General features: G+C 39.3%; 1 protein-coding gene across 1 annotated transcript in view; it reads right to left on the bottom strand.

The window, feature by feature from the left end:
• The window catches only part of RAD51B (RAD51 paralog B), an 890,578-nt gene that overhangs the window by 302,218 nt on the left and 571,555 nt on the right, over positions 1–16,805 (bottom strand). The gene's annotated exons all lie outside the window — the stretch shown is intronic.

Genomic DNA, 16,805 nt, shown 5'->3' on the forward strand with positions numbered 1-16,805 from the left:
TTAGTACCATGTTGTTGTTTTGTTTTTTTTATATTTTATAGAGGCACAGAGACACTGGAAGTATTTATAATTTGTCCAAAGATTCAGTAATTAAGTGGCTTAATATAGATTTGGTCTCAAGTCTTCTACCTTATGGGAAGCCATCTATTCACTTATACTGCATTGCCTCTGATAACATCACTACTTTTAAAAAGTCATACCTCTTTACAAAGAAAGGAGCACCTCAAACCCGCTTCCAAATACTATAAATATTGAGCACTTGCCAGACAAGGATTTCTTCATAAGCCAGGAATGAATGATGAACAAATATTATCAGATCACCCATACATAAACCCATGGTATCTGTTTTTCTCCAATTTTTGGAAGTATGTCTCATTGTGCGTTTATGTCATTGTTTAATTGATAAATCACATTTTGCTGAGCATAATCATATCCATAGGGAGCTTTGGTGGCTTAGTGGTAAGGAATTACATTGTCAACGTAAAGGTATATATTTAAAATCCACCAGCAGCAACACAGGAAGTAGATGGGCAGTCTCCTCCCATGTGATTTACTGCCTCTGAAAATGTACAAGAGGGCCAGCTATTGGTCAGTTCAACAACAACAATAATATACACCTTCAAAATGCTAACCAACTGTTCCTCTGAGTTCTTCCCAGATTTTCAAGTGAACTGCATTTTCCTCCTCTGTGCTTCTTCACTCAGTAGAATAGCATTTATATCTTAAATTACATAGTTATTTTCACATTAGTCTGTCCAAATGATCTAAGAGTACCTTAAAACAAAGACCATTATCTCTCAGTATCTTTCTGATATACATAGTAACTGATACACACAGCACTTGAAGAAATGACTGCTGAGGTGAGTTTACTACTCCCTGTGAAACCTAGCAATTCTTCCTGATATTTTTAGGGATAAATGAGTAATGAATTTTGAGAGAATAGCTTTATTAAGGCCAGACAACTGTAACTCTACCATTAGAGTAACTCTGAAGTAACTCTTCCATTAGAGCTCTATTTCCAAACCAAGTTCAAGAATCCTGCTTTAACTACGAATAAAGTTACCATAGCTCTCCATTCATAAGAGCCTATTCACTTCAGACATCAAGGAAATGGGAAGCCCCATCGGTAAAGTGAACTGGACACAGGATAAGAAGCTGAAACCCAAGACTATTCCATTCATTCCAAGACATCTGGTCACTTGGCCAATATTCCACCTAATCTGGTTGACCAAGATTATCCTCTTTCTCTCACACCAAATCTTGTGGTATGCTATTTTAGAAGTGCATTTTGTGGAGATTAAAGGTCTTTAGACCCCACTGTCCATTTGTTTCCATTACACTATGAAGCCTTCAGACATGTATCTTCAGTTTAGGAAAGATAATAATATATAGGCAGGCCAGATGACAAAACAAGGTAACGAAGGATGTCAGGATATAAGGCTAACTTGGCTCTGTGTGTGTGTCTCTCTCTCTTCCTCCCATCTACTTTCCTTGAATCTTGAAAGCTTCTGACTATTTTTCAGCATTCTATAACAACCCCTTGAAAAATCTAGTTTCTATTAACCTCTTCTCTGATTACACCAATCTTGCCCCCTTATAACCAGCTCAAGACATCATAAAAGTTCCAGTACCTCGTAAAAGTTCTAGCTCAAGACATAATAAAAGTTCCATCACAAAAAGTCCAGCAACCCTTACTAGTCTCTGAAGCGATACATACGAGATGTCTTCTGTATTTCTGGCCTTCCCCACAAATAGCTAAGGCATCCCCCCTACTCTCCATATATAAATATGTATATATTCTGAAATGAAACAATACCCAATAAAAATGGCATCTAGATCACTTGTTTGAAACAATAAAACAACATGAAATGAATGGACAATCGGACATTGTATGTATTACAACTAACAATTTGGAACAGGATATGCACGATGATTGAAAAAAAAAACAAAACACCCAACAAGCTAAGGAAAAGTTTACAAACAGATAAAATTTATTGTCTAGAACTGACAGGAGCGGGAAGGCAGAAAGAAAGGAGCAGAGATTAGTGAATGGATGAGTAGGGTTTATTTAGGGAAAGGCAAAGGACAGTGAGGACCTGATGAGATACTGTAATAAAGGGCATTGATCAATCATACCTTATATCCTAAAACAAAAGGTACACAAATGAAAACTAATTTTAAAAAGAAAACTCTAAAGTCATTTATTTACATTATTTCCTCGGGACCCTGGTAATAAGGAATTTTGCTGCCAACCCAAAGGCACTCAGCTCGAATCCAACAGCTGCTCCACAAGATAGAGATGGAGAGTCAACTCCCGTGGGATTTGCTGCCTCGACAGCCTGCTAGAGGGTCAGGTATGAGTCAGTTCTGACTCAATAGTATACAGCAAAAGCCAACAAAGCACCTTTTAGTGTTTTCTCTACATCTTCTCACTGACTGCTGGCCATCCAAAAGATTACCTACGCAGAAAACCTTCATTTCTTTAAGAGTATACATTTCTGCTTAAAGCTATCATCAAGCATCGAAAGAAACCTTTGATTATATCAGGAGTTTGCTCCCTCCCTGCCTGTAAATCATCCTACTCACAGAATTCTAGGAAATGTTAGAAAACTAGCACATTTTTCGGCATTCACACTTTCTTCAGAGAGGATCCCAGAAAGTTAGACATGTTGATCAATGTGACAGCCTCTCATGAGTAGCAGCGAAAAATGATTCAGGATGGGAAGAAAAGGCTTCCTGACTGATTTTAGGAGGCAGAGTTCTATTTTCGTCAACACAGTCTTCACCCCTACTCTAATCATACACTCTGGTCTCTAGAGCTCTATCTCTCGTTTCATTTGATACCTGATGACACGGCAAAGAAGGGCCATGGGTGCAGAAACATCTCTAGGTTTGGCAAAGCAGTACAAACTTACTCCTGGGTTTGAGAAACCTTGGTTCTTTCCAGAATAGAAGGCAGCCAAAAAAGGGTGAAATCACATATAAAGTACATTTGCTGCTGACTTTTCTTTAAACACTGCTTTTTTGGCATTCCTTTTACCTACTATACATTGTTTGTGATTTCTGAATTCTGGTTTCTGATGATCAAGGCTGCTATTAGTGCTCATTTAAACCAGATGTTTTCCACACGAAAATGTCAGATGAGGGGGCAGGGTTAGGCCCATTATGAAAAGCCGTGGGCCTTACAACTTTCCTACTCCATGAGACTTTGCAGATTTGACTCAGGTTTCTGAATCAAAAGCCTGACTTTTTCTTTTTACTTACAGTAAAGTGTCGTTTTGTGTGTTCAAACAAAACTACTGTCAGGGGGGGTGTGTGTGTAGGGTGTGTGTGTGTGTGGGTGTGTGTGTGTGTGTAAACATATAACAATCTTTACTGTATATATGTAACCAGTATTATAGTGTGTGTGTGTGTGTGTAAACATATAACAATCTTTACTGTATATATGTAACCAGTATTATTTCCATAAATCTAAAAATGTCAATCAGAGTTACGACTTAATAGTGGATGCTACTGTGAATAAAATTCAAGTTAAAGAAATATCTTGTTTAAATGTTAACTGAAAATTAGTTGTTACTATCATGAGGTCACCTGCCCTGTGCACTCTCACCCTGCCTTCATCCCTTTACATTCTTGCTCTTTACTCCCCCCTTATGTTGATTCAGTTTGGGGTTTTGATACTTGTAAGAAAGAGTTTTACTTAAAACCTTGTGCTATGTGCTAGAATTTTCTTTTTATAGGCAATTCTGGAAAAATGGTCAGGAAAAACTATCAGGAATCCTGTTGTCTTTAATTGTGTCAGTCAGGTAGATGCAGATGAGGAAACAGGCTAAAGGACACTCTCCAAACCTCACAGTTATAATAATTGTTGTGGTTGTTGTGTGCCATCCAGTCAAAGCTGCCCCTCCAGCGGGTTTTCAGAGACAGTTAATCACGTGGGAGGAGTCTGCCCATCCTCGCCCCCTGCTGAGCAGCTGGTGGGTTCTAACTGCATACCTGTGCAGGGCAACATTCCTTACCTTAAACTCACCCGTAGGGAGGATTCTGACTCGGGCCAGTAAATCTCAGAATTCGATTGAGCTTCTAACACTTTTCATAAGCTTCAAGAAAAAGGATAGAGGAGCCTCTGACAGCAGAAGTCCACTAATAGAAACAGCAATTACATCAGATAAAAAAGCTTAAATGTTGTATAGGATGCATTGCTTCTCTTCCCTCCCTACCCAAGGAAAACGTTTTCCTGCATCTGCTTAAACAGGCTGCCAAGGGCTTTGTGAAGAGGGTGGGAGAGGGGTGAGGGAGTTGTGCTCCTGGACAGCTTACTACAGAGGTTCCAAGGTTCTCACACTGACCTTCATCCTCTGAGAGTTCCCTGTTTACCCTTAGCAATATCTGAGCTCTCCATGTAATATTGACCCAGCTCAAGAATCAAAGGCAGAACTTGCTCCTAACACCCTGGACTCTGAATCCCAACGCCTCCTGCATTTCTGCCATCTTCTCTCATGCCATCATAAATACAGAGGCACAGACATGAGTATGCATACAGTGTTATTCACATGAACAACTGCATGAATAAGTATTATCCTAAGAGGGAAAATACTAGGCAGAAAGCACTAATATCTACCAGTAGGGGTTACTCTGTTTATAAACACAGTTTATAAACATGAGGCCCACTGACCTCACTTCATATCACTACAGGAAACAGCCTTACCCAGGAATCACCTGCCTACTTCACTACTTGACCATTGGAATCCCAGGCCTTTATTTGTCTGACTCAGATTCACTTGCTTCTCTCTTTTCAGTTTACATATGAAAAAAAATCCCTCTGCCTGACCACTTTCTTCTGATGACAGTTCATTCTCAATCCTATTCTTGTTACCATTTTGCAGGCAACAGGTGGGTACCAGTTCTAGGCATCCCTGCACCTTGGGAAAAGCAAAGATTTGTAAACCTCTAGTACAGACGGCTCGCCTTTTACATTAGGTTTGCCCTCTCTAGTTGGGGTGTAAGGCAAAATTTACATAGCCAAAATTACCCTGGAAAATCCCTTCAAACACCCAGTACAAAATAAATGGTTTTGCAATTGCAACACCACACCATGGTGAACGTGTACAGTAATATGTATAGCACATAATTAAAAGCATAAGTGCAAAACTCAATTCTGCAGCATTTTTAATTACACACACGAAAGAGAGAGTGCATATTTGAACTTACATAAATCAAGCTGAGGCTACTCGCCAGTAGTTTCACCTCAACTCCCACAGGCTTTTCGCACACACTGCTAAATAGGCTTAGGAGTTCCATTTACATGAAAAGACAGCCAGCTCCGGGAACCTTTGAGGCCTTCTCTTAAGATACACAATCAGCACAAAAGGAAAAAAGGAGAGCATTCTTTCACACAGGTCTCTTTTCCTGTTTTTGCCTTGTGGCAGGAACAAAAGGAGATTTCTGAAAGGAAGCTGTGGAAAACTGCAGGCAATAACTTCTACTCCAGGCTGTGAAATATGTCTACTTTCAGCATGCTTCCTTAAGCGGCAACCTCCGCAGCACACAGCCTTGGGGACTGCCCCACAGGTCTTTGTGACCAAGGGGCCCAAAGTCTGTGAAGGATTTATCAACCTTCAGAAACAATCAGTTCTAAGCAACCATGCAGAAGGAATTAGAAAAGAGCATTCCCCAATGAAGTCTAAGGTAAGACAAAGGTTAGCATGAGCATTTCAAGGTGAATGGAAGATGAACAACTTTTTGCGAAGGTCCTTATTGCTCCTCAAGAGTAGTTTCCTAAATATTTATCTAACTATGTTGTTGTTGTGTGCCTTCAAGTAAGAATTGACTCATCGCTGACCCTCCAGAGGGTTTTCAGAGGCTATAAATCACACAGGAGGAGATTGTTCGCCCTTCTTCCTTGAAGCTCCTGATGGATTCAAACAAACTGCTGGCCTTTGGGTTTGCTGATCAGCTCCTTATCTACCAAGCCATGTGACAATGAATGATTGGAAATACAAAGTCTCTGTAAATTTTCATGACGTTTAATAATAATAATAATAATGCAGCAAACACCGATGATCTTGTCTTCTCAATAAAGTCATCCATTTGTTAAAAAAAAATAATGCAAAAAAATATAGCATCAGGTAATTGCTTTTGTAATCTTTGATCACTTTTGTAAATGTGAGGAAATTAAATTATATCACCCTACTCGATACACAGAAACATACACTATCTCAGTCACATGGCTTTCTTTTCTTTCTGGGGCATTCCAAGCTCACTTTTCCTCCAGGGGCTTTGGACTAGCTATCTTCTTCTGCCTTACACAAGTTTCTTTCTGCTCTTTCCATGACTGGCTCCTTTCTTGTCCTTTTTTTTTTTAATTGTGTTTTTTACAATCATTCACATCTATACAATCATTCATTCCTATACATTGTTTCATTCTTGTACATTTTGTTTTATACAATCATTTCTATGCATTGTGTTTTATATAATTACAATGACAACTGACAGCATCATTATGGATGGTGAAGAGATTGAAATTATTAACAGTTTTAGTTTGCTTGGTTCCACAATCAACACTGTTGATACCAGCAGCCAGGAAATCAAGAGATGAATTGCACTGGAAAAGTCAGATGTCAGAGGTCTCTCCAGAGTTCTGAGGAGCAAGAACGTGAAGCTGGAGAATAAGGTGCGCCTGATCCAGGTTATAGTTTTTGCAATTGTATGCTATGCATCAGAGAGCTGGACAGTGGCTAGGGATGATAGAAAGAAAATGATGCCTTTGAGCTGTGATGCTGGAGAAGAGTGTTGAATATACCATGGACTACTAGGAGAATAAACAGGTTCATCCTGAAGAGGGTTAAACCATGCTGCTCCTTGGAGGCAAAGATTCTGAAGCTTCGTCTGACATACTCTGGGTATGTTGCAAGGAGGGACCAGTCCTTGGAAAGGGACATCATGTTTGGGAAGGTGGAGGAACAGTGCAAGAAAGGAAGACCCTTGATGAGATGTATTGATTCAATGATTCAAGTAATGGGAATAGGTGTGTCAGAGACAGTGAGATTGACACAGGATAGAGCAGGGTTTAGGGCTCTTGTACATAGGGTAGCTATGAGTCGCAAGCGACTCATTGGCACATAACAACAACAACAACAACAACAATTACAAGAACATAGAACAATGGAACAGAATAGAAAATCCAGACCAATGGAATAGAACTGACAATTAAGACCAATGGAACAGAACTGAGAACTCAGAAATCAACCCATCTATGTATGTTCAATTGGTAGTTGCCAAGGGAAAACATTTCATTAAATGGAGAAATGATGGCCTCTTCAACAAATGATGCTGACAAAACTGAATTTGCTTGCAAAAAACTGAAACAGGATCCACATCTCACAAAATACACACAAACCAATTCAAGGTGGGTCAGAGACCTAGGACTAAGACCATACTCAAAAAATAAAGATCATCAGAGACAAAATAGGAACATTTCGAAGTCTTTGGCTATGCAAACACAGCCCAAAAATCAATAATAAGGAGAAGATAAAATCAATGGATAGAACCTTCTAAAAACCAAATCCCTGTGTGCATCAAAAACTTTCTAACGGGGTGAAAATAAAGTCCACAGAACACAAACAAATATTTGACAACTTGCTCTTTTTTATAATTTGAGCCTCATTTTCCATTATATCCTTGGACTGAGAACTTCTTTGACCTTTTATTTCACAGCAGCCACCTCTCCCCCAGTCTGCGATACCACTTCATCAAATCTGAGGAGAGAATAGTGAGCAAGTTAGAGATCATGCCAACATTGGTCTACAAATCATGGTGATCTTATATACAATATGAGGTATTTCTGGATAGTTATTGTTATTAGGATCAATAGAATATTTAACTCCATTGTAGCAATGGTGTCAATCCATCTCACTGATGCTTCCTTTGTTATTGGTTTTTTGTTTGCTCTTCACTTTATCAAATATGATCACCTTTTCTAGTAGTTTTCCTCAATGACATGGCCAAAGCAAGCAGGTTTCACCTATCTCGTGTCTAAGAAATATTCTGGTTGTATCTATTTCTTCTTTGTTTGATTAGTTCATGCTTTTTTGGCATGCTATAGGATAGAGTCAATATTTTTTTACCAATACCATTGTCTAAATGTATCAGTTTATGTTTGTCTTCTTTTTTGCTACTAAATTTTTCATACATATGATCTGTCTGGATTTTACTCCCCATGACCCATTTATTACTGTCAGAAAATATCTTACATATTCACTATTTTACCTAATGTCTGAATTTCACTATTGGAATGTTAACACAGCAAGGACCTTAAAATTTTTCCTATGTTTGCATGATATCTAACTTGTTCACTATTCTCTCTTCAATTTATGGTACATGCTTAACCTACAGCAGGTATCTAATAAGCATTTCATAAAAAAATAGATTATTATCAGACCAAATAGGTGGAAGCAAAGGCCAACCAGCTAGGGCTACGATCTGATGGTCAAAGCACCATGCCTAAATGGTGTTACTAATCATAAGCACTAAGAGAAAGGCTTAGATAAATGTATATCTTAAAGAGTTTGATTTACAAGACAAAGGTTATAGACAGTCAAGAACCATCATAGAATTGAGTGGTTTGAGGTTTCTTTGGATACTATTTCCTTAAGAAAAGGGAGCTGCAGTAGCCTAGTGTTAAGGAGCTGCACTGCTAACCGGAAGGCATGTAGTTATAATCTACCATCTGCTCGGCAGGAGGAAAGATGAGCAGTCTGCTCCTGTGTGATTTACTGCTTTTGAAAACCCCCTGGTGGTTCCACTATAAGTCGAGTCCAACTAGACAGTTGTTGTTGTTAGGTGTCACCCAGTTGAGTACTACTCGTAGCAACTCTATGACCAAAAGATCTGAACCTAGTCCTGCCCTGCACCATCCTCACACTTCCTGACACACAAGAGCCCATTGCAGCAAGTGGTGCAGCACTTGTCTGTCAGTTTGATCTACTGTGATAACTTGGGGTTGCTGGGATACTGAAACCTTTTCCACCAGTGTGTCAAATTCCAAAAGAGTTTCCCATCGTGGATGGGTTTTGGTGGAGCTCCCTGATTAAGAGAGACTAGGAAGCAGGATGGGCCAATCACATCCTAAATAAAAGGCTTTTGAAAACCATATGAACACTAAACAAAGAGGATAGTTATAGGAGTGAAGTGGTAGAGCCCAGATTGGAAGTCAGCTGAAATAAGGAAAATCAATAACAAATATCACTTAACAATTGGTTCATAGCCTGAATGTTGGAAAACTGGAAATTGTTAAAAATAAAATGGAATGCATGAATATCAACATACTAGGCATTAGTGAACTAGACAGTACACAACAATAAACAACATAAAATCTTCACCACTGAATCAATAGGCAATATCATGATGGACAGAGAAAAGATTGAAGCTGTCAATGATTTTATTTTACTTGGATACGATAACAGCAGTCAATAAATAAAAAGACACGTTGCACCTGAGAAATCTGTGGTGAAGGACTTCTTGAAAGCACAAAAGGGCAAGTAAGTTAGTTTAAAGACTGAGGTGCATCTGATTCAAGCTATGATGTTTTAATTCCTTCATATGCATCTGAAAGTTGGACAAAAAATAAAAATTACAGAAGAAGAATAAATGCTTTTGACCTGCAGTGTTGAAGAGTATTCAAAATCCCATGGACTGTGAAAAGAACAAACAGACATGTCTTGGAGGATGTGCAACAAGAGTGTTTCCGAGAGGCAAGAATGGTGAAACCTTGTCTAACACACACTGCACTGTTGTCAGGAAGGGTCAGTCCTTCTGGGAAAGGCCCAGTCAGACTAGAAAAGGTAGAGGGTCAGAGGAAGAGAGGATGATCTTCAATGAGATGCAATGACACAGACACTACAGGGGGCTTGAGCATGACAGAGTAAGTGTGGCTCGTGTAGGGTAGGGCAAGGCTCAGAGCCGCTGTGCCTAGGATTGCTATGAGTCTTGGCTGATGGACAGCACCTAAAAATATCTGCGAATATTGAAAAGAGGAACAGTAGATCAGAAATTCAAAACCATGAGCTGGCAGAAATATCAGATAAATCCCTGCAGATAAATCCCTGCCTATTATCTATAAGAGAATTAAGTTTACATGCCACTAACCATAAACCCAGGTTTGTCGACCTGGTCCAGCTGGATTAACTAAAACCAAAGAGCTCTACAATCTGAATATCCTGATGAGGGAACCAAACAGGGTTATACATAACCATCAGACTCACTTCCAGACTTCTTCCAGAACACAGTACTTCATTACTTCATTTTATGGGTGTGTGTGTGTGTGTGGTGTAGCAGAGAGTTGGAACTAACCCAAAGCTGACCCTCTGGTGGGTTTTCAGGCGAAGTTTAATTGCATAAAATGAGAGTGCCCATCCTACTTGCTGAAATTCAATTTAGCAGACCTTTCCTAACATTTCATATTGTCAATCCTTTGGTGGTTCAAATCTAACAGCTATTCCTTGAGAGAAACCTGTGAAGGCTTTTCAAGATACAATCTATAGCCTCAGAAACCCAACAGAGGGTCATTATGCATCAGGACTGACTCAGTGGCAGTGCGTGAGTTACTAGCACATATGATATCAGAGACACAAAATAGCGTAAAAGGCACTGAAATGAAAGAAAGCCAATATGTTCAGCACCAGCAATTTCGTAGTGGAGGGCATAAGGCAAACACATAAATAAACAAAACTAGCTAAGTGTACCCAAGAGGTCTAGAGAGTGCTCAACATCAAGAGTCACTAAAGATTATAAAAAATATGTATACTTAGAATAATACACAGAGAATGGAGTGAACCAATGATAAATGTATGTGTCCCTGTAATCAGAGCTATCGAGAGGACCAATGATAGTGTAAGCATGATAGGGACAAATCAGATTAATGAGAGAACAAAGAAATACTTCTCTGAGTGCTCTCCACTGCACCAGGCACCACTCTATTTACTTCTACCTGTTGATGTCAAGTTGAAAACAATTCAGAGCTGAGCTGAGTCGATGGGAAGCAGTAAAATGCATAGGAGAAGACTGTCCATCTTTTCCCCAGCATAACTGCTTGTAGATTTGAACCACCAGAGATGCTGGCTTTAGGATAACAGCACATTCACAGACTGTGCTACCAGAGCACATACTTACTTAAATGCGGCCTTTTTAATTCTGAGAGTAATGATAAAAGGAAGATATTTTCTTTTATTAGTGGTTTTTATCTATAGAAAAAGCTGAAGTCCAGAACGAGGTGATAAAACAAAATGAAGGTGCCAGGGTTAGAAATCAAATCTTGAGACTCAGTATCCAGTGTTCTTTTTACTTCCCCACAATCATTTCCTAGACCAGATACCACATAACACATCTTTGTGAGGCAGAGAACCGTATACATCAAATGTGTTTTCCAAGTCTAGCTTGCTTTCTTTGTCTTTTTTTTTTATTTTATTTTAGGAAAGGCTACACAAACATGATTACAAATAAGAAATTATGTAATTGAAGAAAGTTATGCATCCTACAAGACAGTTTCTTCTTTAAAAAATCATTATTCTAGTTTCTTTTGACATCAACTTTAAGCAAAATAATTTATTCTTCACAAATTCTCTGCATAAATGTTTACTGGAAAATATCTAATAGAAGGGGAGGGAAAGACTGAAGCTGCATGTAATCACTGGCTTCTTACCAACATTTCCCAGGATGACTAAGAGAGTTTATTTTATAAAATGTGTTGCCAGTTTTGGGAGAAAAGTGCAACAATGAATGAATGGAAATCCAAAGTCTCTGTAAATTTTCATTGAAATTAATAATAAATTTAAAAGGAAAAAAATGTGTTGCCAGTTTCTTTGACTAGACCTGAGCTAACATTATATATATGTTGTTGTTGTTGTTATGTGCCGTCGAGTCATTTGCGACTCATAGCAACCCTATGTACAACAGCCCTAAACCGTGCTCTATCCTGTGCCAATCTCATTGCCTCTGACACACCCATCCCGATTACCCCAGTCACTGAATCAATCCACCTCATAGAGGGTCTTCCCCTCCTGCGCTGTCCCTCCACTCTACCCAGCATGATGTCCCTCTATAAAGACCTGTCTCTCCTTACAACATGTCCAAAGTATGTCAGACGAAGTCCCAGAATCCTTGCCTCCAAGGAGCAGCCTGGTTTAATCCTCTCTACAATGAATCTGTTTGTTTTCTTGGCAGTCCATGGTACATTCAATACTCTTCTCCAGCACCACAGCTCAAAGGCGTCAATTCTCCTTCTATCCTCCCTAGTCATGCAAAAACCATGGCCTGTATCAGGCGCACCTTAGTCTCCAGAGAGATACTGTTGCTCTTGAGTATTTTGGAGAGGTCCCTAACCACAGACTTTCCCATCGCAATACGTTTTTTTATTTCCTGGCTACTGGTGCCAAGAATGTTGACTGTGGAGCCGAGCAAACTGAAGCTGTGAACAATCTCAATCTCTTCGCCATCCATACACACACACACACACACACACACACACACACACACGTAGTGCCTTGTGCCTACTTCTACCACAGATCTGGGCTTATGCTTGGTCTGTAATCCAGCTTGTTTTAGAAGCATTTGAAATTATGGTCATTTGGAGCCATGTGTGGCAGATTAGAACTGCCATTACATATTTAACCTTGACTGATTCTTCTTTATTCCTTTTTTTATTTAAAGAAAAAAAAAACAAACAGGTAAATCTCTCTTGCTAAATCACATATGATGATCCAAGCAAAGTCTTTTTAAGGGTTGCATTACTGCTCTGATGATTTAGAAACTGCCCTCCTTTTCTTTGCATTTTGTTCTATTCCTTCAAAATAGCAAGAGACTAGATAGGTTCACTGGGGTGAAGGTTGAATGGGAAAAGACAGGCAAGTTGACTTACTTTCAGCCCCATAAATTTTTGAAATCCTGAGAGTTCCTTTAAACATGAATTGTTATGTATTCAAATTCAGTCAAAAGCATCTAAAAACAACATGGAGATTTCCTTGAGAAAACGAAGGATTTGACTAGGGTACTGAAGATCTATTAACAATCTGCGTTATGCAGATGACACAACGCTGCTTGCCGAAACTAAGGAGGACCTCATGCACTTGCTGCAGAGGGTCAAGGACTGCAGCCTTCAGTATGGACTGAGGCTCAATGTCAAGACAAAGATTCTCACCACTGGACCAATTGGTAGCATCAGGATGGATGGCAAAGAGATTGAGATTGTTCACAGCTTCAGTTTGCTCAGCTCCACGGTCAACACTCTTGGCACCAGCAGCCAGGAAATAAAAAATGTATTGCGATGGGAAAGTCTGCTGTTAGGGACCTCTCTAAAGTACTCAAGAGCAACAGTGTCTCTCTGGAGACTAAGGTGCCCCTGATACAGGCCATGGTCTTTCTAATCACTTGTTATATGTCAGAGAGTTGGACAATGACTAGGGAGGATAGAAGGAGAATTGACGCCTTTGAGCTGTGGTGCTGGAGAAGAGTATTGAATGCACCATGGACTGCCAAGAAAACAAACAGATTCATCCTAGAGAGGGTTAAACCAAGCTACTCCTTGGAGGCAAGGATTCTGGGGCTTCGTCTGACATACTTTGGACATGTTGTGTGAAGGGACAGGTTCTTGGAGAGGGACATCATGCTTGGGAGGTTGGAGGGACAGTGCAAGAGGGGAAGACCCTCTATGAGGTGGATTGATTCAGTGACTGGGTTAATCGGGATGGGTGTGTCAGAGGCAGTGCGATTGGCACAGGATAGAGCAGGGTTTAGGACTGTTGTACATAGGGTCGCTATGAGTCGCAATCAACTTGACAGCACATAACAACAACAACTGCAAATATATAATTACTAACAAGATGAATATAAAAGAGAACAGGATAAATTAGTACTTCATAAACAAGTAAATGAGCTTGTATTAATTGATGACAGCCTCAGAAATTATTTGCAAAATGTGCTGATAGCTTTTCTGTTCCCCCCTAAAGAGGCAATGGTATCTCAATTCAAATCCCTTTATTAATAAATATGTCAGAGGCTCAATTTTGGGTACTTATCAAGTCAGTAAAAGTCAGCAAAGTCCCTGACCTCATGGAGTGTACACTGTAGTGGTGGGGCAAGTTATGTCGGTGTTAAACTATTTTTTCAATTCTATGAACTAGCTTCCCCTATACCCTACCGTTGCAACTCAGCAGGTCTTTGAACTACCTTGACAAACACAATGGGATGAAAATTAAGCTGTATGACTCTCTATGCCAGGTTTTTGGGGGGGAAAAAATGAGAAATCCTTATAGGCCATGGAGAAGATTTAGTGACTTGAATTGATTTATTCTTTAGAAAGATCTTGACTGATATAAAAAGATATTTCAGAAGCTAACAGGGAAAGTAAGTTTTTTTTTTAATAGTTGCTTAGATAATTAATGAGGACTACTTGGCTTAGTATAAAATTGGTGGAGACAGGAAGAATAGATTTTGGACATGTTTTGAAAACAAACTTGACAAACTTGTTAATAGACTCAATATGTGTATGATGAGGAATGAATCCAGGATGATTCCAAGACTTTTGGCATGAGCAACTGAGTTAATGGTGTGTTATTAACTGAGATCTCAAAGGTTGTGGAAGAAATATGTTTGATTGGAATCAAGAGGTCTGTTTTGGACTTTCAGCTATCAAAATAGTAGTGTCAATAGGAATTTGGATATGTGAGTCTATAGTCTGGGAAGAGGTCTGAGCTAGAGATATAATTTGGAATTATCACTTTAAAAACTTGGTATTTAAAGTGATAATTCCAAATTTATGTCTCTAGCTCAGACCTCTTCCCAGAGTATAGACTTGGTATTTAAGGGGAGCTCTGGTGGCCTAGTGGCAAGAAGCTGCACTGCAATCCCAGAGGCGCACGGTTTGAATCCACCAGATGCTCTGCTGAGGAAGGAGGGACAATCTCCTCCTGTATCAGTCAGATTTGATTTGACGGTACACGCACACACACAAATAATAAAATTAAAAAAAAAATTTAAAAAACAAAAACAACAAAAAAACCTTTGGTATTTAAAATCAAGGGAAAGGTGTAAGTATAAACTGAAGAGTGAAGAAGTTAAGGCCTAAGTCTTGAGTATATACTCAGGTTTGAGGAGGAGTCAGCAAAGGGGCAGAGGGGAAAAAGAAAAGGGAACAAAAGAGGAGCCACAACAGAAGTAGGAAAAGCAAACAAAAAGGAGCATGACTTCCCAGAAGCCAAGTGATGAAACATATCCAACTGGGTCAAATGCTACTGTGAAACCACATAAGATAAAAATAAGAGGTGATACCTGGAATCTATAAGAGAAAGATCATGGTCAACCCTGACAAGAGTGGTTTTATGGAGCGCTAGAAACAAAAGCCTTATCAGGATGACCTGAAAAGAGAGTGGGTAGTGAAGTAAAGATAGTAGACCCTAAAGAGGTGATTGTGAGACCATATGCCATATCACACAATTTAGAAGAGAGACATTCCAGATGTTTCAATGCTATTCAGAAGTGGAGAAGGGGAAGGGAAGAGAGGAGATAACTGTAGGTACAAAGTCTTTGAAAAGTTAAGAATCAGTCAGTTCCAGTGTATAAGTAGAACTCATCTTAGAAGGACAGCTGGACAAAGGATGTGAATGTAAATGGAGCAATAGACCTGTTAGTGGAAGAAAAAGGAACTTCTATTCTATCAGTGAAGTCAGAGATCAAACTCATCAGGAAAGAATGACAAGTCTGAAGAAAGAACATATAAAGTGGTTATTTCAGAGAGGAAATATATTCTAATTGATGGTCATTCAGAGGCGGATTATGAATATAAATTTTAAGACAGCATCTGTCTTTCTTCAGTGACAGTATAAAGTGGACAGAGATGTTTAACCAGTGTTGGAGTTTTCCTAGTATAATGAAGAGAGAAAAAGGAAAAAGAGTCGAGTGTCTATTCAAAGCCATGTTTACCAAGATGGATGAGAGAATCAGTTTAGGTAAGGGGAGAATTGAGAACTTGATTAAAATTAATATAATAGGGAAGAACCTGATCATCCTTTTTCTATGCCCAGCAAAGCCACGGCTCATGGTCTCAAGAAGTATCTTTAGAGTATAACAGCTCCAAAGTGGTAGATTCTGGACAGACTGGCATATTTGCTCTTCATCCACTACTGGTTCCCACAAACTGAGGGTAGTATTTTCTTAAGAAACAGCCTTAAGACAGGACAGGAGATGAGGTTAAAAAGATCTGCATGCAGCGGTTCACTGAGATTGATGGCAAGATCCGAATTGATATAATCTACACTGCTGGTTTTACGGATATGATCAGTATTGACAAAACAGGAGAGAATTTCTGTCTACAGCCTTTGACACCAAAGGTCAATTTGCTGTTCAGGGCATTGCACCTGAGGAGGCAAAACACAGTTGTGCAAAGTAAAAACGATCTCTGTGGGCACAGAGGTGGCCTCTTCAACATTTTAAAAGAATGAAGTGTATAAGAAATAGAAAACATGAACTCCATTTTCATAGAGCTAATGACAGAAACACCAAGAATAGTCATAGGGAATAATACCTTAAAACTCTAGTGGTCATATGATAAACTTTATAATAATACTTGCTCTGGTGGTGTAGACTGTGGAGCGTTGCACCATTAGCCCAAAGGTGTCACCTCTCTGGTGGTTCAAATCCATCAACAACGCCATGGGAGAAAGATGGGAAGTCTCCACCCATGTTATTTACAGCCTCTGAATATTCACTGGTGTGTCAGTTATAAGCTGGTTCTGACTCATCAGCAATTAGTTTTT

The sequence above is a fragment of the Elephantulus edwardii genome, unplaced genomic scaffold (assembly GCF_000299155.1).
Source record: "Elephantulus edwardii isolate Elephantulus edwardi_28Jun2011 unplaced genomic scaffold, EleEdw1.0 scaffold00037, whole genome shotgun sequence".
In the NCBI taxonomy this organism is placed as follows: domain Eukaryota; kingdom Metazoa; phylum Chordata; class Mammalia; order Macroscelidea; family Macroscelididae; genus Elephantulus; species Elephantulus edwardii.